Below are 25,510 nucleotides of genomic sequence, written 5' to 3' on the forward strand. Positions count from 1 at the left end.
TCAATATCCTTAATGAATATCAACAATCTCCTTCTATTGAAATGCCAACATTAACAGTCTTATTTGTAAACCCTCTAGCAAGGTAACATTCTAAATGAGTGTTTGAAATCCTTTGACATGGTCACTTCTAACAAAGTGCAAGACTCTAACAAGTCTAAGGAAAATCCCTTAACCGGGTCACATCTAGCAATGTATTTGTAATCTTTAACAGGATTAGATTTTAACTGAGCATACTCTAGAAGCGTATATTTCTTAGTGGGTCCGAAATCCCATAGTGGTTTTTCCCTATTTGGGTTTCCATGTTAAATCTAGTGTTATATGTGTTGTGATGATTATATGTTCATGAGTTTGAATGTTTTATAGTTTTGGTTATATATTCTGAAGTATAAGCTACCGAGGTTGAATTTGTTGAATATATTAAAGATTAAGTTTGTATGATTCACCCCCCCTCTCATCTTATTAACTATTGGCATCAAAGCTTTACATTTCTATGTCGTTTGTCAAAAGATGTGGTTTGCATGTTTCTCTATACAACTCTTTGTATTCCAAAATTGTAGTGTTCAGTGCTAGTAAAAGTGTACTTATGTGTTCTGTGCACTTCTTTATTGTGTCCCCAAAGAATACATCCTTTTCCTTTTCAACTTTCTCTTTGAATTTGTCCCCATTCACCTTATCAACCGTTATTACATTGTCAGTAATGAATTTGGACAATGTGTCCAATTTACCTAAAGAACCCTTTACATGATCTATGTTACATTTTGGTGCAATCAATTTAAGAATTAGTATGGTGTCATCAATTTTCTTGTAAGCCAATGCATTATAGTTAGTTATCTATTTGATAGAGTCTAGGAGTACCTCTGTCACATTAGTAGGTCTGAATTCACTTGAAGTATCGGATGTCTAACCAACTAACTTAATTACCTCTGTGCTTCCAACATTTGTAACCATTTTCCCTGTGTTATCCTCTGGTGGATCAGTCTGAGTTTGCATTTTAACCAGTAAAGGTTTGTCTAATTTCTTAGGTATCTCATTGATTATCAGTTTTACTACCTCAATATGTACCTCTTCTTTTGTCAGTTTCTCTATGTGCTCAACTGTCGATATCTCAGTCTCAATAGGTTTCTTTGTGCCAACATCTATACTTTCAATATTTATTCTAGTGTCCAATGGTTGCTCTATTTGTAATGATTTCTCTATTGGGATCTCAACCTCAACAGTCTCTACTAGTTTATCAGCAATGTTGCCACTGTCAACATTATCATCCTTAGCCTTTATACCGTCCTTATCCACAACAATATACACTTCGTGAGTGTCTACATTCATGGTGAATAGTATTTCAGATTCAGGATTAGTGTTATCATGTGTGATACCTTCACTTTCAGTAACCGGTGGATCAACTGCATGTATCGGTGCAGTATCCAAAGGTGGCGGCAAGTTATCAGTTATCTTGATGTTCGCTATTCCACCAACTTTACCTTTCCCTTTTTCTTTATCCTTCTAATATACCTTGAATGTTTTCTTTGGTCAGCTCAATTCCTCTTGTTTTTCTTTTTCCACCAAAAAGATATCCCATTTATCAGTAGTCTCCTCTAAAATCTCATTTACTCTACCTACCATCAAGCTTACTTGCTAGTGACGGCTAGCAAAAATAGATCTGTTAGCCTCACAAATTAGGTCATCAATCTCCTATTTTGAGTTAATTGGATGTACAACTATAATTTTTTCAACTTTTAGTTTCTTGTCCAATTCCATCACTACAATCCTCTTTGCATCTAACCTTCTATACAATTCATTGGGCAAATCATCCACTACTTCAATTAAAAATTTCTTGTATATATCCAAATGTAAAATTATACTATTTTCAATGCTTTTCTTTTCTGAATCTTTGAATATGCTATACAATTTACTCACATTATCCAAATTGCCATCATCAATTGTTTCATTTTACAAATTATCCAATGAGGGTATAACTGATTTTTGTTTCTTCTTGGGAGTCAGTTTCTTAGCCTGTTGCCTTACTGCCTATTGTTTCTTCCTTAAGTTCCTTGTCCTTTTGGGTGGAGGAGAGGGTACCGGTGAAGTTTTTCTCTTCCTTTCAACTCTTTTGAATTCAACTAGTATCTCACTGTCAGAAGATGTGCCAACCGATGAAATATGTGCCTCCAGTTGTAGTCCTTCTAGCTCACTAGCCATTATACCAGTAATCTTCATAACATTTTCTTTGATTTCCTTTACCTATTTTGATGCATCTCTTATATATTTCTCTCTTTTCTTCCTTTGCTCCATTGTTTTCACATTACTTCCAATTGTTTCAGCACTACCAAAAACTTCTTCTATTGGTTCTCTTGGTGCATCTAACAAAGCTTTTGCATAAGTCTCAATTATGTTGAGATCTACCTCATAGCCCATTTTTGTTACCCATAAAGTCCTAGGAAGTACATCTTCCATCCATATTTCATCCTTCTTGATTACAAAACTAATTTCTTTATCATATCTGTCCACTACACTCTGTGGTAGTCTTTCTCTTGTTTTCATTTTGGCTTGACAAGCTTTGAAATATTCAGTTATATTCCTGTCCTTTGTAGTTCCCATGCTGGTGAAAGCTTCCAGTAATTTTTTTCCTACCAATATGTCATATCCAAAGACTTATGTCCTATGCTGGGGATTTCCTTTGTGAAATACAACATTAAGGATACTAAGAGATTACCAAAGCAAAATGTCCCTTTCTTATCACCTTTAATCTTTTTCAAATTATCTATGAGTTCATCTTTTAGCCATTCATACACATCTATTTTTGCATTGTTGTTCACCATTTCATAAGCACTATTAATGCAAAGACTAGAAACTAAATTTAGTCTATTTGCATGAGTAGTCTTGTAACCTAAAACCATACTTATGAATCTCACATTGATGTCCTTGATGTCATTCACTCTTAGTGATCTACTATCTGATGTTGCTCCAGTTAGTGTCATTACTTTGTTGTTAGGAACTTTCTTTGTTTTGTCTGGTCTGCTACCGGTTGAGGGTAAACCTGTTACTGCCCTAATTGCTTGCTGGGTGAATTTGTAGACAGAGTCTAACCATGGAAATTCTCCATGTGCCCTACTTAGGACAATTCTCACTACTTCTGGAAATTCAGGGATATTCAGTATCTCAACAAAACCTAAAGTCTTCACAATTTTTTGCTCGGGTTTGATAGTGCCATTTTCATCACAAATTACGGTTTTAAACATTTTTAGCAATTCCTCATAACCTAATTCTTCAATTTTGCAATGAATATATATCCTAGGGTCTTCAACATAAGCTACACCTTTAGGAATCTTCGAAAATGCTCCTATGGAATCATCTTGCTTAGCTACTTCGGGAATAATTTTGAACACGAGCCTAGGGCGTTTTACATTTTCCATAATAGTAGCGTTCACAATAAATTCAGGAGCAGAAGAAGAAGCCATTTGAAAAAATACCTTTAGCTATCTGATAATGTCTAAATGCTTTAAAGAAATCACTTCACACCTTCGCCTTGAATGCCTTTGCTTAGATTTTGCGCTCTTTGCTAATTTGAATACTTGATGAATCAAAAATGAAGGAAAATTGATTATTTATAATGAAATTTCTTTCAGTAACCACATTAAATGCTCGTCGGTTAAGTGAAAACTTAACACATCTACTGGTAAAGAAAAAAATTATCTTCTCAGCATCGAGCGAGGGTAATTTGCCTAAAATTCAATTTGCTGCAATACCCCCAAAGGGTTACTTCTCATTTGGATAAAGAATCTCCTGCCGGTGGAGTAATACTTTGTTCTACCAGTGAAGAAATAGTCTCATCAACATTCTGATTTGTCTTTCTAATCCATTGTTTTGAAAATTGTTGCTTTACCTCATCTACCTTTTCTTTGCCTTTCAAACTAGGTCCTTTATTATTTGCCGGTGCAGTCTTGCTTCTATAAAATTTTGCAATATGTCCAATTTCGTTACAAGCATAACAAGTCACATTATTCCTCTGAATAGATTTTCCATATCTTATGCCGGTTTGTGTTCTGCATTGATTAGATAAGTGCCCAAATCTTCCACAAACATAACATTTCACATTCATTTTGCAGTTTTCTGAATTATGACCAACTTTGTTGCATTTGGAACATTGATTGGTGGGTGAATTGATGTTTTGATTGTTTTTGAATCTACAATGATTTTCTCTATGACCATACTTGTTACAGTTAAAACATTTCCCATTAAATTTATAAGCACTAGGTTGTCTTACCAGTTTACTGTGATCATGATTCTTTGCAGTACCAAAACTTTCTCCAACTTCAAATCCAAGTCCATTAGTATCTCCATTAGGTTTCTGACTTTTCAGCATGTTATCAAATTCTTCTGAACTTTTCTTGAATTTCTCTTTGTGTTGATTTGCAATAGCCAACTCATTTTCCAGAATTCCCTTTTGTCTCATGAGTTCAGTTTTATCATGTTGCATGTGAATCAGATCTGTCTTTAACATATCATTTTAATGACTGAGTCTTAGATTTTCATTTCCAACATCATTGAGTCTCCTATTCAATTCATCTTCATTCTTCTTTCTATCTTCAATGTCTTTACAAAACCTCATAGTGATATCTTGCATTTCATTCTTCATAGTACTATTTTATTGTCTCAACTTGTTCACAAGTTCATTAAGAGTTTCCTTTTCATCATTATCATTCTACATCTTCTCATGAAGTTCTTTTCTTTTATTTCGAGCTATAGTAAGATTCTCCTGAAGTCCTTGAATGAATTCATGTGCAGTCCTTAGATCATCTTCAAGTTTGATATTCTTCAGCTTCTCTACATCATAGTCTACAATAGCTCCTTCCAATTGTTTTCTTAAGTTCTCCATCTGTACCGGTGTTAGAATCTTCCTCAAGCTATTAGACTTTTGAAAATAGGGGACCAGGCTCTGATACCAATTGTTAGGATTAATGATAGTCCCAAAGATACTGAGAGTGGGGGTGAATCAGTATCTAACCAGTTAGCAGAATATTTAAACTTATTAAGAACTTTGCATTCCAAAATAGTGTACCGGTAAATAAGAATCAATGTAGTAAACAGGAACAATAAAGACAAAATAGAAAACACACCATAACACAAGATGTTTAACAAGGAAACCCAGTGTGGGAAAAACCTCGGTAGGATTTGTGACCCACAATATTCACTCACTGGCCAATGAATAAATATTACTTACAATGAGGGGCCTGCACATGCAAGAAGGCCAACTACCTAGAGCTCACTACTCAATAAGAGTCACACTAACTACAAAAGTGGATTGTGAAATCCAATACAATGTACTGCTTCAAATCAGCATCAACTATGCCAAGTTCAGTATCAGTTTAAGTTCATTCTATAACCAAAACCTTCGCTGTCAACTATATCTCTTTATACAAAATATCATCCATATATTCTCTCCATGCATATACCTTACTACTCAAAATGACCTATAAGATCTCATACATATATATGAGTCTTTTACAATATGCCATGTTGGCTTCACAAAAGATAATTACATTTAAATACAATAAACAAAAGTTTATTCCATGTCGGCTGGGGTGTCGGTATGCATTGTTGCCACTGCCGGTGAAGTGTCTACCAGTGTATGTAGATGTCTATGCTGGTGCCAGTACCTACCTGTGGATTTACCAGATGAGTGCCAAAAGGTTGGCAGATGGTTGCCATCAATGAAAACACCACTATTCTCATAAGAGTGTAGAATGCCAACAGGTTGTTGACCTCCCTGCATGTGTAGGCCCCTCATTGTAAGTAGTATTTATTCATTGGCCAGTGAGTAAATATTGTGGGTCACAAATCCCACCGAGGTTTTTCCCACACCAGGTTTCCTCATTAAATGTCTTGTGTTATGGTGTGTTCTCTATGTTGTCTTTTTTATTCTTATTTGCTGCATTAATTCTTATTCACCAGTACACTGTTTTGGGATGCAAAGTTTTAAATAAGTTTAAATATTCTGTAAACCGATTAGACACTGACTGACACCCCCCCCTCTCAATGTATTTGGGACTATCATTGATTCTAACAATTGGTATCAAAGCTTGGTCCTCTATTTTCAAAATCCTAAAAACTTGAGGAAGATTCTAACACTGGTACAAATGGAGAACTTAAGAAAATAGTTGGAAGGAGCTCTTGAAGATTTTGATGCAGAGAAATTGAAGAATATCAAACTTGAAGATGATCTAAGAATTGCACAAGAATTCATTAAAGGACTTCAGGAGAAATTTTCTATAGCACAAAATAAAAGAAAAGAACTTCATGAGAAGATGCAGAAAGATGATGATGAAAAAGAAACTCTTAGAGATAGTGCAAACAAGTTGAGACAAGAAAACAATAATATGAAGAATGAAATGCAAGATATGACTATGAGGTTATGTAAAGATATTGAAGATGGGAAAAAGACTTGACTAGGAGACTTAATGATGCTGGAAATGAAAATCTGAGACTTAGTCATGAAAATGATATGTTAAAGACAAATTTGATTCACATGCAACATGATAAAACTGAGCTTATGAGACAAGTTGGAATTCTGGTAAATGAGTTGGCTACTACAAATAAACACAAAGACAAATTCAAGAAAATTTCAGAGGATCTTGATGACATGCTGAAAATTCTGAAGCCTAATGGAGATACTAATGGACTTGGATTTGAAGTTGGAGAAAGTTTCGGTACTGCAAAGAAGCTAGATCAGAACAAACTGGTAAGACAACCTAATGCTTATAAATGTAATGGAAAATGTTTCAATTGCAATAAATATGGTCATAGAGAAAATAAGTGTAGATTTAAAAATAATCAGAACACAAACTCACCCATCGGTCAATGTTCCAAATGCAACGAAGTTGGTCATAATTCAGAAAATTGCAGAATGAAATTGAAATGTTATGTTTGTGGAAGATTTGGACATTTATCTAATCAATGCAGATCATAAGCCGGTCAATGATATGGAAAGGGTATTCAGAGGAATAATGTGACTTGTGATGATTCTAATAAGATTGGACATATTACTGAATTCTGTAGAAGTAAGAATGCACTGGCAAACAATATGAGATCTAGCTTGAAGGGAAAAGAGAAGGTAGAAGAAGTAAAGCAAGAATTTTCTAAACAGTGGATTAAGAAAAGAGATCCAAGAATTGATGAAACTAAATCTTCACTAGTAAAAGAGAGTAATCGTTCACCGACAGGGCATTCTTCATCTATTTGAGGAATAATCCCTTGGGGGTATGGCAGAGAATTGAAAAACATGCATTCTACCCTCGGTTAAAGGTAAGAAGATAGATTTCTTCTTTACCGACAGGTGTGTTAAGTTTTCACTTAGCTGACGAGCATTTAATGATGTTTTGAAGAATGTTTTGGCTATGAAGCACCGAGAAAACCCTCATTTCAAACTCACCGAGCATTCAAACTTTCTATGAGTGTGAAATCGAGAAAAGGCATTCTAGGAGAATCTGAGAAGTGTTTTTCAAGCATTCAGCAAGCATCCAGATAAGAGGTATTTTTCATAATGGCTGCTTCATATTATGTTCTTGAATTTATTTTGAACCCTACCATTGTGGAGAATGTGAAACACCCTAGGGCCATTTTCAAGATAATTACCGAGATTGCGAAGCAAGATGACTCTGTAGGAGCTTTTTTTAAAATACCCAAGGGAGTAGCATTTGCAGAAGACCCTAGGATTTATATACATTGCAATATAGAAGATCTAGGATCTAAGGAGTTAATGAAAATGTTTAATAAGGTCATTTGTGATGAACATGGAATTGTTAAACCCGAACACAATATTGTGGAAACTTTAGGTTTTGTAGAGATATTGAATATCCCTCAATTTACAGAGGAAGTGGTAAGGATTGTATTGAGTAGAGCACATGAAGAATTCTTATGGTTGGATTATGTTTGTAAGATAACCCAACAAGCAATTAGGGGAGTTACTGGTTTACCCTCAACTGGTAGTAGACTTGATAAGACAAAGAATATTCCCAACAAAATGGTGACAAGCCTAACCGAAGCAACATCTGACAATAGATCACTTAGAGTAAATGACATTAAGGACATCAATGTGAGATATGTAAGTATGGTTATTGGATACAAATCCACACATGCTAACATACTCAATTCTGTTTCCAGTCTTTGTATTTACAGTGCACATGAAATGATAAACAACAATGCTAAGATAGATGTGTGTGAATGGTTAAAAGATGAGCTTATTGACAACCTCAAAAAGATTAAGGGAGACAAGTGTAGATGGAGGAAATGGATTGAACACAAGATTCAATCTTCCAACATCCAACAATGAAGTTTTTCCTGTCAAAAAACACACATGCAAATTAAAATCTAAACTAAGAACACACATGCATGTTACACAATCTACTCCATTGCACTCCTTAAACCAAGATCTTATGTAGATAATATTGCTCTCAGAAGCACACACAAGAAGCTATGTTTTTTTGGATATTCAAGATGATTAATGCAAAAGGAAGCTAAAGAAAATGAAATGAAAAGATGATGAAGAATGCAAATTGACACAAGTTCGATGCATAAAGATGAGATGCTCAAATAAGAGAGGGGGGCTTGTTTAAATAGATTTTCTCTGGGAAAATTCAAGTTGTGGGATGAATATGGGATAATGCAAGATGAGTAGTATAGGGAAGAAGAGTGGTGAATGGGAAATGGTAAGTGGTAGGAGGGGATATTAAAGGGGTTTTATTAAATAAATAGAGAAATGTATATAAGGCGAATGCATGAAGGCATATAAATGAATATGATAAATGTTTCATTTAATAAATTTAATGGATAAATGATAAGATATTAATAATAATATAATAAAATATGGAAATTATGAATAATGAATTATGGAGAAATAATAATGTAATAATAAGGACTTGCCCGATGTTTGGAGAAATTTCAAATTAAATGAGGACAAATTAATGGAAATTTTTATGTGTCTACAAAAAGAAGGGTACTTTCCACTTTGGAAACCTTCTGGTATGTTTAATGCTATATTTCACCAAAGAGATCCCAGGTACAAGACCCAAAGAATTTGGTTATGATATACCAGTAGGAAAACAACTACAGGAAGCTTTTACCAACATGGGAACTAATAGAGATAACAACATAACAGATTACTTTAAAACTTTCCAGTCTAAGATCAGAGCTAGGGAAAGGATTCCTCAAAGCATAATTGAGAAATATGATAAGGAAATCTACTTTGTCATTAAAAGAGATGAAACCTGGATGGAAGCAGTAAGCCCTAGAACTATTTGGATTACTAAAATGGGTTATGAGGTTGATCTACATGTTCTAGAAACATATGCAAAAGCACTACTTGATGCACCAAGAGAGCCATCTGAAGACTTCTTTGAAAATGCAAAAACCCTAGAGAATAAAGTATCTATGCAAAAAAGGACTAAGAGAAGAGAAAAATACATTAGGGATGCATCCAAGAAAGTAAAGGAAATCAAAGAAAATGTCATGAACCTTAGTGGCATATCAGCTAGTGAGCTTGAAGGATATCAACCAGAGGCATGTGTACCCCAACAATAAGAATAATAACTCTAATTGAAGTCTCAACCCAAAGTTTGGACATTCATCTGGTAAAGTTACTATTTTCATGGCTAGTGCTCATTTGATTATCAACCCAGGGATGTAATACTTGAAATGGGTCTACACTATATATGCACTAAGTTCATTCAATAGCTATCCTGCATTACTACAACAACTAACATTATGCGAAAAAGGAAGGCAAGAATGGAAATTATGGAAAGGCTACAAGAAAAACTTCTGCATAATATTCATAAAAGAAATGCTGGAAAGATCTAATATGGAAATAGAAATTACTCTATTCCGGCTTGGCTGCAGGAAGAGTCAGTGGATCTATTTCCAATGGCTATAGGAACAATCTAAGCAAGAACTTCTACTGTGACTAAAGAAAGAAAACTAATTTTAATGAACACACACATGATCAATCACCAAGTGGGCCCCCTTGGATGAGTGATACATGATAACTCAATGATGAACCACTAGTACCAAACTGGTACTGAGAGGGGGGGGTGAATCAATACCAGCACAAATAAAATCCAAAATCAATTTGACTGCAAATACTCCAAATGACTGACAAACAGGGATACTGGTAAAATAGAGTGCAACCGGTAACATTCAGTACAACTCAATAAGCTTTCCTCTTAGCTCAGTACTAAAGTATCATTATATTCTCATGCATAAACAAGTAAACTCAACCATCAGATCTTCACAACAGTGAGTTCAATATGTTTTATAGACATGCATAAAACATAGAACTTTCATGTGCTTAACAGGCAAAACAAAGCATCACAAGACAAAAGCATTTCACATGACACACATATTTTTTCACATGGAAACCCAACTGAGAAAAACCATGGTGGGGATGAATACCCACAAGATGCTTTTTGAACTCTTTAGAAGTTCGCTCTGTTAGGAGCCTTGTCCGGTTAAGGACATTACAATAGGTTCTGGTAGGAACTGATCCAGTTAGGGATCACCCGGTTAAGGGATACCCGGTTAAGGGTTAAACTCGGTAGGGTCACCTTGTTAGAGGATTTAAAGAACTCAATAGCTAAAAGGATCTCCTAAGCCCTCTAGCTGCTTAGAACTCATTAGCCTCGAGTTACCCGGTTAAGGGATTTTAATCAAGCCGGTTAAGACCACCCAATTTAAGGGATTTTTAATCAAGCTAGTTAAGGCTACCCTGTTAGAGGATTTTACAACTGTTGAAGTGGTTAGAGATCAACAAGTATTACAATGATCTATTAACATCACTAAATGCTAATGCAGATCCATTTAGGCTCCTCTTCACCTTCTACACATTCACTTTGCAAATATCTCTTCTCTTCTCTGGTCTGGCAAGAATCACGTATCACTTCTCTTGGATAAACACTCATAACTTTTTTTCCAACAACTTTAGAAAGAAACACAACATTGACCTTATAGGAAACATACAGGTCGGTAGCAAAAACCCTAAACCCTAAATCTGTTAGGTTAAGTAATTCAAACGGTTTGATCCTGACCATTGAATCATACTGCATTAAATGCAACAATATTGAATCGATCTCAAGACATTCTCCATCATCCATTATCCACCGATTTCATGGTGGCTGATAACCCTTTATGCATTATCACCATTTGATAGACTTCGCTCATTCCCGAGATAGATAGGAATAGTCTTCTTCATGCAAGATCCTTCACGCTCACAGAGCTTACGTGGCAACACGATCTATCCTCCATCATACTGCTAACTCATCACACAAAGATCATTGATTGAGTCACACAAACTTAAGGTACTCCAATCGGAAACCCTGAAGTGGAAGCTACCTACCAACCGGTAGTCATACAATGCTTCCATGTGCCAGTTCCCATAACTACATGCCAGTTCACCTTGAACAAATATGCCACTTCACTTTGGCATAGAAACTAGTTCATACATATGCCGGTTCCTCTCTCTTCACCTATCACATGTGCCGGTTCACACCATGTCTCATATTGACATCAATGACAACATACAATATCATTATGTCTTCATGCTGGTTCACATAATGCCATGCTGGTTCACATAATGCCAACAATCTCCCCCTTTGGCATTGATGGCAATATACAAAAGATATCTTCTCTACTTCACATCTTCTCTCCATTTGCTGCAGATATCTTTTCGCTTCACTCCTTCTCCCCCTTTGACAACAATGCCAAAGTGGAGGTACAATCATCATTGTTTCATCATGCTGCTCCCCCTGAGGAGTAGCATCCTTAAACACACCAATCAACAAAAAATTTGTCTTTCTAGTACCTGACTGATGTTGAACAATCACTTTTAGTTCACCTCCTGAAGGGGAAATACCCCTAATTCACCTCTCAAATGCACAAATGTTGTCTTTGGGAGGAGCTTGGTGAATATGTCTGCTAACTACTCCTTACTAGGCACATGCTCCAGTGCAATCTCTTTATTCTAAACCTTTTCCCTTAAGAAATGATACTTAAGCTCAAAATGCTTGGTTCTAGAATGTAAAACTAGATTCTTTGATATATTGATAGCACTTGTGTTATCACAAAATATGCTTACTGGTTTAGATATAGGGATCTTGAAGCCTTCCAATACATGCTTCATCCAAATTGTTTGAGTGCAGTTCATGAAAGCTGCAACATACTCCACTTCTACTGTAGACTGAGAGATACAACTCTTCTTTTTACTCATCCATGAGACCAGTCTACCATCGAGAAAGAATGCACCACCGGTTGTTCTCTTCCAGTCATCCACATTACCTGCCCAATTAGCATCTGTGAACACTTTCAGATTGAAATTATTGCTATATGGGTACCACAATCCATAGTCAACTGTTCCCTTTAGATACCTAAGAATCTGCTTGACTGCAATCAAGTGAGATTCTCTTGGACTCTTCTGGAACCTTGCAGTAATGCCAACTGCATGTGCAATATCTGGTCGGCTATGCACTACATAATGCAACTTACCAATCATTGATCGGTATTCCTTCTCATCAACCAGTGCGGAATCATCCTCCTTTGTCAATTTGCAACCAGTCACCATCAGTTTACCAACCGGTTTGCTATCTTCCATGCAAAAAGTCTTCAACACCTCTTTGACATATTTGGACTAAGTGATGAAGATTCCATCTTCCATCTGCTGGATCTACAGTCCAATGAAGAACTTAATCTCCCCTATGAGTGAAATCTCAAACTCTTTCTTCATCTCATCAGCAAACTCATGACTCATCTTGTCATCTCCACCAAAGATGATGTCATCAACAAAAATTTCACAGATCAGAATCTAATCTCCTTCAGACTTCAAGTAGATATTGTTATCTTCACTTGTTCTCTCAAATCCAATCTTCACAAGATGGGAATGTAGGCGCTCATACCATGCCCTAGGTGCTTGCTTTAGACCATATAATGCTTTATGTAGCCTACATACCATGTCACTATCTTCAGATAGGGCAAGCCCATCTGGTTGCTCAATATACACCTCCTCTTCAAGTACACCATTTAGGAATCCAGATTTTACATCCATTTGATATACCTTGAACCTCTTAAAAGCTACATATGCAAGAAGCATATGAACTCCTTCCAATATGGCTATAGGAGCAAAGGTTTCCCCATAGTCTTCACCTTCTTCTCGAGCATATCCTTTGCATACCAGTCTGGCTTTATTCCTAATCACTGTGCCATCCTCATTCAACTTATTTCTGAACACCCATTTGGTGCCAATGACATTTTTATGCTCTGGTCTGGGTACCAAGGACCATGTACCATTTTTCTCTATCTGGTCAAGTTCTTCTTCCATTGCCTTGATCCAGTTTTCATCTTTATGAGCCTCTTTGAATGACTTAGGCTCAAATTCAGAGATTGTACATGAGTTTTCTCTGATCTTTCTTCTGCTAAGGGTTCCTGCATCCTTATCACCTATGGTCTGCTTGGGATCATGATTCAACTTGACATACCAAGGAATGGTCTTAACTGGTTCTTCTTGCTTTTCTTCTTCATCCTCATCTTCATCAATATCAGCATTCACCAGTTCAGGAACACTATTACTGGTACTTGGTTGACTGACAACTGGTTCATTTATAGCTTGCTCACTGCCAGTTTCCTCAGTCTTCTCAGAGGATTCATCAACTCTTACATTGATGCTTTCCATAATTCTCTGAGTCCTATTGTTGTAGCACTTGAAAGCTTTACTCTTGGTGGAAATCCTCAAAATATTCCCTCATCACATTTAGCTTCAAACTTGCCCTGATGTTCACTTCTCTTGATGTAACATTTGCTACCAAATACCTTAAAGTAGTTAACCACAGGTATCTTACCGGTCCAATACTTATAAGGAGTTTTGTCCTTACCCTTTTTTATGAGTACCCGGTTCATAGTGAAGACTGCAATGCTCACCACTTCTCTCCAAAAGGTGTGAGCTACCTTTCCTTAGATCAACATGGTTCTAGCTGCTTCAACCACCGTCCGGTTATTCCTCTCTGCTAGGCCATTCTGCTGTGGAGTCCGAGGGGCAAAGAGCTGTCTCTTGATGCCAAATTCTTCACAATACTTGTTGAATTCACTGGAAGTGAATTCCCCTCCTTGATCAGTTCTGAGACATTTGATCCTTTTACCGCTTTCCTTCTCCACTAATGCTCTGAAAGCTTTGAATTTCTCAAAAGCTTCAGACTTGTCTTTCAAGAATGTGACCCACATCATTCTTGAGTAGTCATCAGTGAGAATCATGAAGTACCTATCACCCTGTACACTTCTAGTTTTCATAGGACCACATAAATCAATATGCACAAGATCAAGCAAGTTGTCAGCAGTGAAAGATTTTTCTTTAAAGGTTGAGGAAGACATTTTCCCCAATTGACATTCTCTACACAAGGTATTATCTAGTTTGCTCAACACCGATAACCCTCTAACTGCCTTGATCTTACTAGCATTTACAATGTTATCAAAGTTTACATGGTAGAGTCTCTTGTGCCATATCCATCTATCATCAAGCTTAGCCATAAGACATGTACTTATATTTGCATTCAGATGAAATAAGTTGCCTTTAGTCTGCATGCCGGTGGCCACCAATTTACCATCTTTTCCCTTGATTCTGCAAGCTCCATTCTTGAATTTCAGAGTGAGGCCACTATCATTTAGTTGGGCAACACTTAGAAGGTTGTGTCTGAGACCATCAACCCAGTACACATTGTTAGCACTACTCTTTCCATTCAAAGAGATGGACCCTCTGCCTTTGACCATGCGTGGTGCATCATTGCCAAAGCGAACCACACCACCATCATACTCCTCTAAGGATAGAAACTTGCTTTGGTCACCAGTCATATGGTGAGAACAACCACTGTCAATGATCCACTCATTGGAATCATCAAACCAGGAGACAAGAGCCTTCTTGTCTGCCACATCTTCCTTTACAACAACAAACACAATGTCTTCATTCTCTTCATCTTCTAATTCCTCATCTGCGACACCTTCATCAACTACCATAAAACAATTTCTCCAGTTTCCTCCTTTGAATTTCTTGAACCTTTCCGGTTTATCCATGTTGTCACTATTAGGACAGTTCATAGCAATATGTCCTATCCAGTTACAAGAGAAACATTTCAAAGGTAGCTTACCTTTGTATTTACCAGTTCCTTTTGACAATTTCCTGGCAAGAAGTGCTTCAAATTCCATCAAAAACTCTTCATCCTTCATTTCTCTGCTCTGATTAGGTTCCCCATTGGTGCTAGCCTTTTTTCCTTTTCTAGAAGGTATAGCAGAGGCTCTAAAAGTTGATTCTGTCTTTTGAACACTAGCATCAAAACTATTCAACTCATAGGCTATCAACTTGGCTATGATGGAGTTCAAGGACACCTTAGACTTGTCTATTGATCTCAGCTCCTGAATAGCAGCAACCCTTAGTGCATAAACCGACAACAGGGATCTCAGGACTTTGCTTACCATAGTGGAATCTTCTATTTTGCCACCTGCACTCTTTATTTCTCCAACAACTATTTTGATTCTTGTTCCATACTGCTGAATGTTCTCTCCTTCAACCATCCGCATGTCTTCAAACTTCCCTCTTAGGCTCTCTTCCTTAGCTTGTTTTACATGCTCATCACCACCATAGATGTTTTCAAGAGAATCCCATACCTCTTTGGGATTTGCCTTGTCCTGAACATCAATAAACTCAATGTTAGATAGACTACTGATGAGGGCTTCCATGACTTGCCCATTTTCTTGTATTTCTCTCTTTTGGTCATTGGTGAGAGTACCGGTAGGAACAACATATATATTTTCAACATAACTCCAGTGTTGAACACCCATGCTTTTGATGAATATCTTAATCCTATCTTTCCATATACCAAAATTTTCCCTGTTAAACTTTGGACCTTCCCTCTTCATCATTTGACTAGGATCTTTTCCTCAAGCGGTTAAGCTTACAACACAAAGGACCTAGAGTGCTTTAATACCAATTGATAACTCAATGATGAACCACTTGTACCAAATTGGTACTGAGAGGGGGGGGGTGAATTAGTACTAGCACAAATACAGTCCAAAACTGGTTTGACAACAAATACTCCAAATGACTGACAAATAGGGATACCGGTAAAACAGAGTGCAACCGGTAACATTCAGTACAACTCAATCAGTCATGAACCAGTCACTCAATAAGATTTCCTCTTAGCTCAATACTACAGTATCATTATATTCTCATGCATAAACAAGTAAACTTAACAATCAGATCTTCACAACAGTGAGTTCAATATGTTTTATAGACAGGCATAAAACATAGAACCTTCATGTGCTTAACAGGTAAAACAAAGCATCACAAGACAAAAGCATTTCACATGACACACATATTTTTTCACATGGAAACCCAATTGGGAAAAACCACGGTGGGGATGAATACCCACAAGCTACTTTTTGAACTCTTTAGAAGTCCGCTCTATTAGGAGCCTTGTCTGGTTAAGGACATTACAATAGGTTCTGGTAGGAACCGATCCTGTTAGGGATCACCTAGTTAAGGGATACCTGGTGAAGGGTTAAACTCAGTAGGGTCACCTTGTTAGAGGATTTCAAGAGCTCAATAGCTGAAAGGATCTCCTAAGCCCTCTAGCTTCTCAGAACTCATTAGCCTCGAGTTACCCAATTAAGGGATTTTAATCAAGTTGGTTAAGACCACCCGATTTAAGGGATTTTGAATCAAGCCAATTAAGGCTACCCTGTTAGGGGATTTTACAACTGTTGAAGTGGTTAGAGATCAACAGGTATTAGAATGATCTGTTAACAGCACTAAATGCTAATGTAGATCCTTTTAGGCTCCACTTCACCTTCTGCACATTCACTTTGTAGATATCTCTTCTCTCCTTTGGTCTAGAAAGAATCACGTATCACTTCTCTTGGATACACACTCACAACTTTTTGCCAACAACTTTAGAAAGAAACACAACACTAACCTTATAGGAAACATACAGGTCGGTAGCAAAAACCCTAAACCCTAAACCTATTAGGTTAAGCAATTCAAATGGTTTGATCCTGACTGTTGAATCATACTACATTAAATGCAACAATCTTGAATCGATCTCAAGACATTCTCCATCATCCATTATCCACCGATTTCATGATGGTTGATAACCCTTTATGTGTTATCACCGTTTGATAGACTTCACTCATTCCTGAGGTAGATAGGAATAGTCTTCTTCATGCAAGATCCTTCACGCGCATAGAGCTTATGTGGCAACATGATCTGTCCTCCATCACTCTGCTAACTCATCACACAAAGATCACCGATTGAGTCACACAGACTTGAGGTACTCCAACCGAAAACCTTGAAGTGGAAGCTACCTATCAATGGTTGTCATACAATGCTTCCATGTGTTGGTTCCCATAACTACATGCCGATTCACCTTGAACAAATATGCCGCTTCACTTTGGTATATAAACCGGTTCATACATATGCTGGTTCCTCTCTCTTCACCTATCACATGTGTTGGTTCACACCATGTCTTATATTGACATCAATGACAACATACAATATCATTATGTCTTCATGTCAGTTCAGGTAATGCCATGCCGGTTCACATAATGCCAACAATACTAAGCTTCCAGAAAACTACTTTTAATAGATTAGGACAACATATTTTTATTCATTGCTTCCTGAAAGTGATTACACATTTTGAAAAGAAACTCAAGAATGATTATCAAAGATCCTCCGCTCTATTCTTTTATATCTTGTCTAACCTATGAAAAAAAGAAGAGCTTATTATTAAAGAGAAGATCAACTACAATAGACAACACAACTCATGCCCAGAAGAAGAGGTGGATGATTGATCGATAAAGAAGATAACTAGAGCTTGGCTGTAGGAAACATGGATCTAAACCGAACCACAGTCTTTGCATGTCGTGGCGGTGTTTACAATTTCAATACCCACTGAAGTTAGACATTGGTAGTGTCGCTTGACTACTCTGCCTATGCCGTACCTTGCGCTTGCTCAACTCCTCTTCAATTTGATCTTTCGTAATCTTTTCTTCATCAGGCGCGATAGGAGAATATCCACCGCGACATCATTTATTACCTGCACTACAACAAAAACAACATACAAGGACATACATACACATTTTATTTAATTAACACATCTATTAATTCACATATGATATTACCCTAAATAATCCGCATGGCAACAGGAACAAATCACATGGCCGCAGGAATAAATGGCATGACTGCAGGAATAGACGAGCAAAGTTTAAAACATGATTTCATAAGTTCAAGTTTAACACATGGAATACATATAGTCAATTTACAATACATCAGTACTACTATGGAAACCAAAAGATGTAAAAAAATTAAGAGTTCTGATGAGAAAAACATGACAAAGTCTCAACTTATCATGCCCCCCAATTTTAAGAGCTTGCTGATCCTACAACAAAAGGAAAATTTCTAACTCTAGCACTAACTCTCAAATCACCAATGGTGTCCTAACCTGTCCCCCCTAAAGCCAAGTTCCAATAACATCCCTTAATTTTTTCCAGCCTGGACCATCTGGCTGACTCTTCTATGACTACATCATAGTTTTGATCCGTAGGCTAATATGCCAACAATGAACATATGAGGATTGGGGGCTGAAAGATCAATGGTAGCCAGTTGTTGGCTTTTTCTCTACCTAACTGTATATAACTGGGGGCTCTTTGCATAGCTGCCTAAAAGTTCTTTAGTGAATAAGGTTCTCCTTGCTTTAACTGTTTTGGTAAATTGTTCCAGCACTGAGTTAACCCTTCTATCATAGTTTTCCTATTAGTCTGAACCAAATGCTCATATGCCTGATAGATTTTTTCTCTCATTGGAAGCACTAATTTTCTAACATCATCTCTTACCAGTAATTTCTACCACTCATAATAAAGAACTCTTGGTGCTTTTTATTCTTTCCTTAATGGTAATAGACAGTCAAACTCTAATTTTTCATATGCCTTGACTTGTGCCCCCATGCTGATCTCATTTTGGATCCATGACATTAAAGCTTTGATATGGATATCCCCAATATACAATAAAGTGTTCCACTCATGGTCTGAGGGTACAACATAGTTATGTAAATACAATTCACATAGCAAATTCTTCATAGTTGGTGGAGAGGTTTGGTAAGCATAAAAGAATTCTTTAGGTGTTTCTAAGGAGGGGCTAGGGTCCCTAATAATGTGGTTCAATTTGAAGTTCAAATACCGCTCCTTCAAGTGCATTGCATAAACCCTTGGAGGTGACCTACATTGCATCAACTCAGGAACCATACTAGAAATTATTTCCACCTTAGCCTCTAATTCCTCAATTTTGTTATCCCTCTTTTCAATTTATTTTTGTTGTTTATCAATAATCCCTTGCAACCTAGCCCTCTCTATTTCCCATTGTCTATAAAATGCTAAAGCAATAGATAAACTGCTTAGGGATGAAGGAGGTCTAATAGGTGTTACCGTAGGCCATGGGATTTCCTCAATAAACTCCTCAATCTGTGTTGGCATCTCTTCGACATTTTCATCAGGCTATTGTAAAGTGTCTCCAACAGTCTCTTCAAACTGCTCAGGAATCTCCCCAGCAATTTCTTCAGACTGCTGTGAAATATTTCCAACAGTTTCTTCAAGTTGTTGTGCCACAAAAGCAAGATTTACTAGTCTATCCTCATCAACTTCTACTTGGATTTCATCATCCACAGGGCTTCCTTTTTCTTGCATTTCAATATCTATAGGGCTTCCTTCTTCCGAAGTTTCCACCGTAATAACCTCTACTGGATCACCTACAGGATGAGCCTTCTCTGTCCTTCTACGTGTTCTTCTAACATAAACCTTTGGAATGGCTACAGGAGTTGCTTCAGTTGCTGTAGGAGTTTTTCTTTCTATCCTACACCTCTTGGCTATAGGAGGAATTTGAGTTGTCTGTAGCTGAGACATGGGTTCTTCATCTATTTCATCCCTTTCCAACTCCTTCCCTTTTCTTCTAAGAATTGGTGACTCTCTTTGAAGAGAAGTAGAGGGTTGTTCAACATTTGCTTCAACCGTTTCTTCCTCCACAATAACCGTGACTCCTTCAACAACAAGCAAATCATCGTCTGCAACAACTACAGGGGAAGAGGGTTCTGCAACATTTTCTTCTTCAACCTGCGGATTCTCTGCAATAGGGACATCTTCAACCCTAAACTGTAGTATATCCTCAAATACTCCCCATTCCATTTGTGAACCATCTCTCAGGGACCATTCTACAAGCAGTTTAACCAATCCATGATGGCCAACGGAGTGATTTCCATTTTTTCATGTCTCCTTAGCACTTGTAGAAATGAGGTGATATAGGAAATTAGGGACATTCATTCTCTGGCCATGTCGTAAATGACTAAGTAATTTAAAATGAGGTGAATGCAGATTTGAATATCGCCCCTCACATGTAATGTATTTCATAACATACAAAGCTACCTGAGGCCACTCTGCTGGTAGGGAAACCCTTCTAGTTCCTTGTTTGTCCACCATTAGGGGTCCATCCATGGGAATTATGAAATCTGCCTTGGTGCTCCTTGCATATTTTGATTCTGGAAATAGTTCCCCTTCCTGCGGCAACCCCGTTACTTCTACTATTTGTTGCTCCATAGCAATAACCCTCAAGCCTTTAATCGTAGCTTCTCCTTCATTGAAGGAATGCATAAATTCTGCAGTAATTTCTTCGTTATAATCTCTAATTTTCAAGAAGTAATCTAGCTAGCTGTGATGTCTAAAATAATGCTCACAAAGAGCATCCTGCAGCAACACTTCATGAACTGTTGGCTCATGGCAAATTGGATCGCCACCCATCTCTTACTCTTCTAGTATTGAACACTCTATAGCTGAGAAACAAAAGACCAGAATATCCGACAGACTTGCTAAATTAAAATTTCCATACATATCTCAATTCTGGTGGCAGAATTTATTATTCCCTTGAGTGAAATAATAGCATGATAAACAATGATGGCAAGAAATCAATTCGAAGTACCAAAAAGGGCGGATAATCAATAAATTTGGAAACTGAACCATAAAGCACCCCCCAACTTAACCTAGCACATGTCCACACAAGCTGACGAGATTTCAGGGAGGAGTGGATTTAAAAAGAGGGTATAATCATAATGAAATAATAAATGCATAATTAAAACAAAACATAATATATACATACCTGCAGTCATACGAAAAATGATGACAAAATGAAGTGAAATGATAGGTAAGAACGTGGGATGGAATGATGTGAATGGAATTTTATTTATGGAGAAGAATATTCCCATAAGATATGGAAATATTTTATTGTGAAGCGACAATCATGTTCACTACAGAGGTTGTAGGAACTTTACCTTAATTACCTTTCTTAGCTATAGCAAGAAGCCAATGGGTTGCTGCAGGAACCTTTGTCTCATCCTGTTGGGAAAATTGTTGTAGGAACTCCTCTTTAGTGGCTGGCTTATGATATAGACAAAGTCGGTGACCATTCACCAAGAGTTTAAATTGAATAGGATCAATTGTGGACAAACAAACAACTCCATTATTGAAAACTTCTTCTATCTCATACGGACCTAACCACCTAGTTTGCAGTTTCCCCATAGCATCTTTATATCTAGAATCATATAGTAGTGCCCAATCACCAGCTTTGAACTTCTTTTCCTTGATATGTTTATCATGCCACTTTGCTCTTTGATTTTGAACCAGCTCTATTTGTTGAACAACTATTTTCTTCCATTCATCTAGAGCATTCAATTGCTGAATATGTTCTTTCTATGCCTTATATTGTATTCATTGACCAAATCTGTTATCAATGTTGAAGTAAATTGAGGTCCCTGGTCTGAGACTATATCCCTTGGTACTCCATATCATGTAATTATCTCTTGCATGTTTCATGGCACGAGCTTCCACCCATTTTGTTACATAGTCTATACATACCAAAATATAGGATCTGCCATTAGAAGGTGGATCAATTGGGCCAACAAAATCTAATCCCCACTTATCAAATGGTGCAACTAATATTTGTGGATATAGTGGCATCTCATCAGATTTTGTAGGTCTTCCCATTTGCTGGCATCTATCACATTTCAGTGTGTACTATGTTGCATCCTTATCTAATGTGGGCCAATAGTATCCTATATTGAGTATTTTCAGTGATGTTATTTTGGCAACAAAATGGCCTCCACATGGCTCATCATGACATGCATGTAGGATGTCATACATTTCATCTTCTCTGACACATCTTCTCATGACTTGGTCAGGTTCAGTGTAAAATAGACAATCAAAAATCCATGAAAAGTTCAAACTTTTTTCAACTAACAACCTTCTTTCCTTAGGAGAGAAATAAATTGGCATCTTAGCAGCAACTAAATAGTGTGCAGTATCAGCATACCAAGGAGTGTGAGCTTGGATGAGAAATAAATGTTCATCTAGAAAAGCATCATCTATCACTGTAGAATCTTCTTGTAATTGAAGTCTTGAAAGATAGTCTACAACCACATTAGACTGCCCTAGTTTATCAACAACTGTGATATCAAATTTCCACATCAACAATAACCAGCGGGCTAATCTACTAGTAATTGATGGCTTATTCATGAGATATCTAATTGCAATATGATTTGTATGCACAAATATGGTATATCCCGTGCTATAGTGCCTAAATTTGTTAAGTGCATATATAATAGCTAGCATTTCCTTTTTAGTGATTGTGTAATTCAACTGAGGTCCCTATAAGTTCTTGCTAATATAATATATTACATTTTCCAATTTGTCAATTTTTCATCCTAACACTACTCCTATTGCATAATTAGATGCATCTGTATGGATCTGGAATGGTAGAGACCAATTTGGGCCTTTAAGAACTGGTTCTTGAGTCAAAGCATTCTTAAGCTTTAAGAAAGCTTCATTGCATGTTGGGGTCCATTTAAATTCCATATCTTTCATAAGCAGTGAATATAAGGGACTTGCAATTTTACTGAAATCTTTGATAAACCGTCTGTAGTATCCAGCATGACCAAGAAAACCTCTTACATCTTTTTTCTTCATAGGGTTATTGATATGCTGAGTGACCTCAATTTTTGCTAGATCCACTTGAATACCTTTTACAAAGATATGATGACCAAGGACTATTCCTTCTTGCATCATAATGAAACATTTCTCACTATTTAATGACAAATTGTAGTCTTCACATCGCTGCAATTTTTTTTTCAGATTACCCAATCCTTGCTCAAATTCAAAACCATAAGTTGTAAAGTCATCCATATAGATTTCCATAATGTCTTGAGAAATATCAAAAAATATACCGATCACTGCTCTTTGAAAAGTGGTTGGAGCATTACATAACCCAAAAGGAAGAACATAATATGCATACGTGCCCCATGGACAAGTAAATGTTGTCTTCTCTTGATCCTCCGAGGCTATCTAAATCTAACTGTAACCACTGAATCCATCAAGGAATGAAAAGTATCTTTTACCAGCCAAGGAATCCAATACCAAATCCACAAATGGTAATGGAAAATGATCTTTTCTTGTTGCTATGTTCAAGGCTCTATAATCAACACATACCTTCTATTTTCCTCCTTTCTTAGGGGCTATGACTAGAGGTGATACCCATAGGCTATCAGAGGTAGGATAGATAAACCTAGCTTTTAACAACTTCTGTAACTCTTCTTTAACTATCTCTTTTAAGCCAGGATTGATTCTTTTTTGAGGTTGTCTAAGTGGGCAACACTCTTCCTTTATAAAATACAGTGGGTGCAAACTGCTAGATCTATCCCATGCATATCCTTGTAATCCCATGCAAAAGCATTTTTATGAAATTTTAGCAAGTTCACAAGGGCCTCTTTTTGAGTATTTGATAGATCTCTATTGATATTCAAACATTTATTCAACTCCACTTCTATCTTAATAGTAAGATCAATTTGGTTCATATCAAAAAAATGAGAAGAAGATACTTCCCACAGCAACAGAGTATGCAATATATCAGTGGCTGCCGGAAAGTCCAAACCTGCAATATTCAGAACCAATTCCTATGATTCTTGCTCTTCTATTAATTCATTTATCAGGTTTTTATAAAGAATTGATTCCTCGTCATGTAATTGCATGAATGGCCCTCGATTAATCATCATAAGGTGATTAATAGAGTCAACTCCTTCAGATTCTTCTCCCAAAATAGGCCAAATGACTTGTTGTTGTTCAACCTGGGGTTGTGCTGGAGAATACAAGGCTAATGTTTTTTTAGAACTTCCATCTGAAATAGTCATATCCCCTGATCATCATCCAATATATGCATCAGTTGTGGCAAGCCAAGGTCTACCCAAAATCACCGGATATCCTCCCAATGTTGCTTTTAGAGATAAAATCATAAAGTCTGCAGGGTATTCCCAAGAATCTAAAATAACTACTACATCCTTAATGATACCATCAAGTCTCACTGTAGCGCTATCATCAAGCTATAGAACTGTGGGTGTAGGCCTTAAACTAGTGATTTCAAGTTGTTTCATTACTTCTCTTGTCATCACATTAATGGCTGCCCCTAAATCAATCAAAACATTTTTTATTTGACTGCCATTAATGACTATACTCACAACAGGACTACCTGGATCATAATATTTTGGAATGGCAATCTTGCCTAACACAATATCTACCAATTGACCCATAACATGCACTGTTTGTGGATCCTTTTTCTTCCTGCCAGGTTTTTTTAAACATGCTTCTCTTAGTGCCTTACCATATATGAGAACATCTTTTATTGCTTGCAACAATGAAATTTTAACACAAATATGCTTCAGTTGATCTATAATATCAAATCCTTGTTGTTGTTCTGTGGGAACTTCCTTTTCTTGCAATCTGTGGGGAAATGGTGGCAATATTTGGTTCTAAGGTATTGTATCTATTGGATTAGAGATTTCTTGCTCCTCTTGTACCTTAGTGATAACTAGATGAGAAGGATTAGGTAGTGTTGTCTTAGATCAGAGGTGAATATCATTTAGAGATAAAGAATAGGCTAGGTATTGATTAAGATCAATTGAATAAGCTTGTGGTTGTTGCTGAGACTTAATATTAGGATTTGGCAGTGGTTGAGTAGGCAACTGCGTTGGTTTAGGTGGTATAGCAATGACTGCAGGAGGAGGCATTAGTGCAGGAGGCTGTGGTTGTTGGATAGGTGGCTGATAACCAAAAGATTGGGCATTCTATGGCTGACTCCCTCTCCATTGAGAAGTAGGTTGCCAATTCCCTTGAAACTTGTTTCCTTGGCCCTAAGGTGGGTACCAGCTCCCTTGTGGTTGCTGCCATCATGGAATTTGATTACCAAATTGCTGCCACTATGCAATTTGATTACCCAAATGCTACCCTTGGCCTTAAGAACCATACCAATTTTGATAATTACTAAAATTTTGAGAATATGGTGATTGCCATTGGTTATTTGGTGCATAAGAATTTCCACTATAACCAGAAAAAGAAAGTGGATCTCGAGGCATACCTT

Source organism: Cryptomeria japonica, chromosome 3 (assembly GCF_030272615.1).
Source record: "Cryptomeria japonica chromosome 3, Sugi_1.0, whole genome shotgun sequence".
Taxonomy (NCBI): Eukaryota; Viridiplantae; Streptophyta; class Pinopsida; order Cupressales; family Cupressaceae; genus Cryptomeria; species Cryptomeria japonica.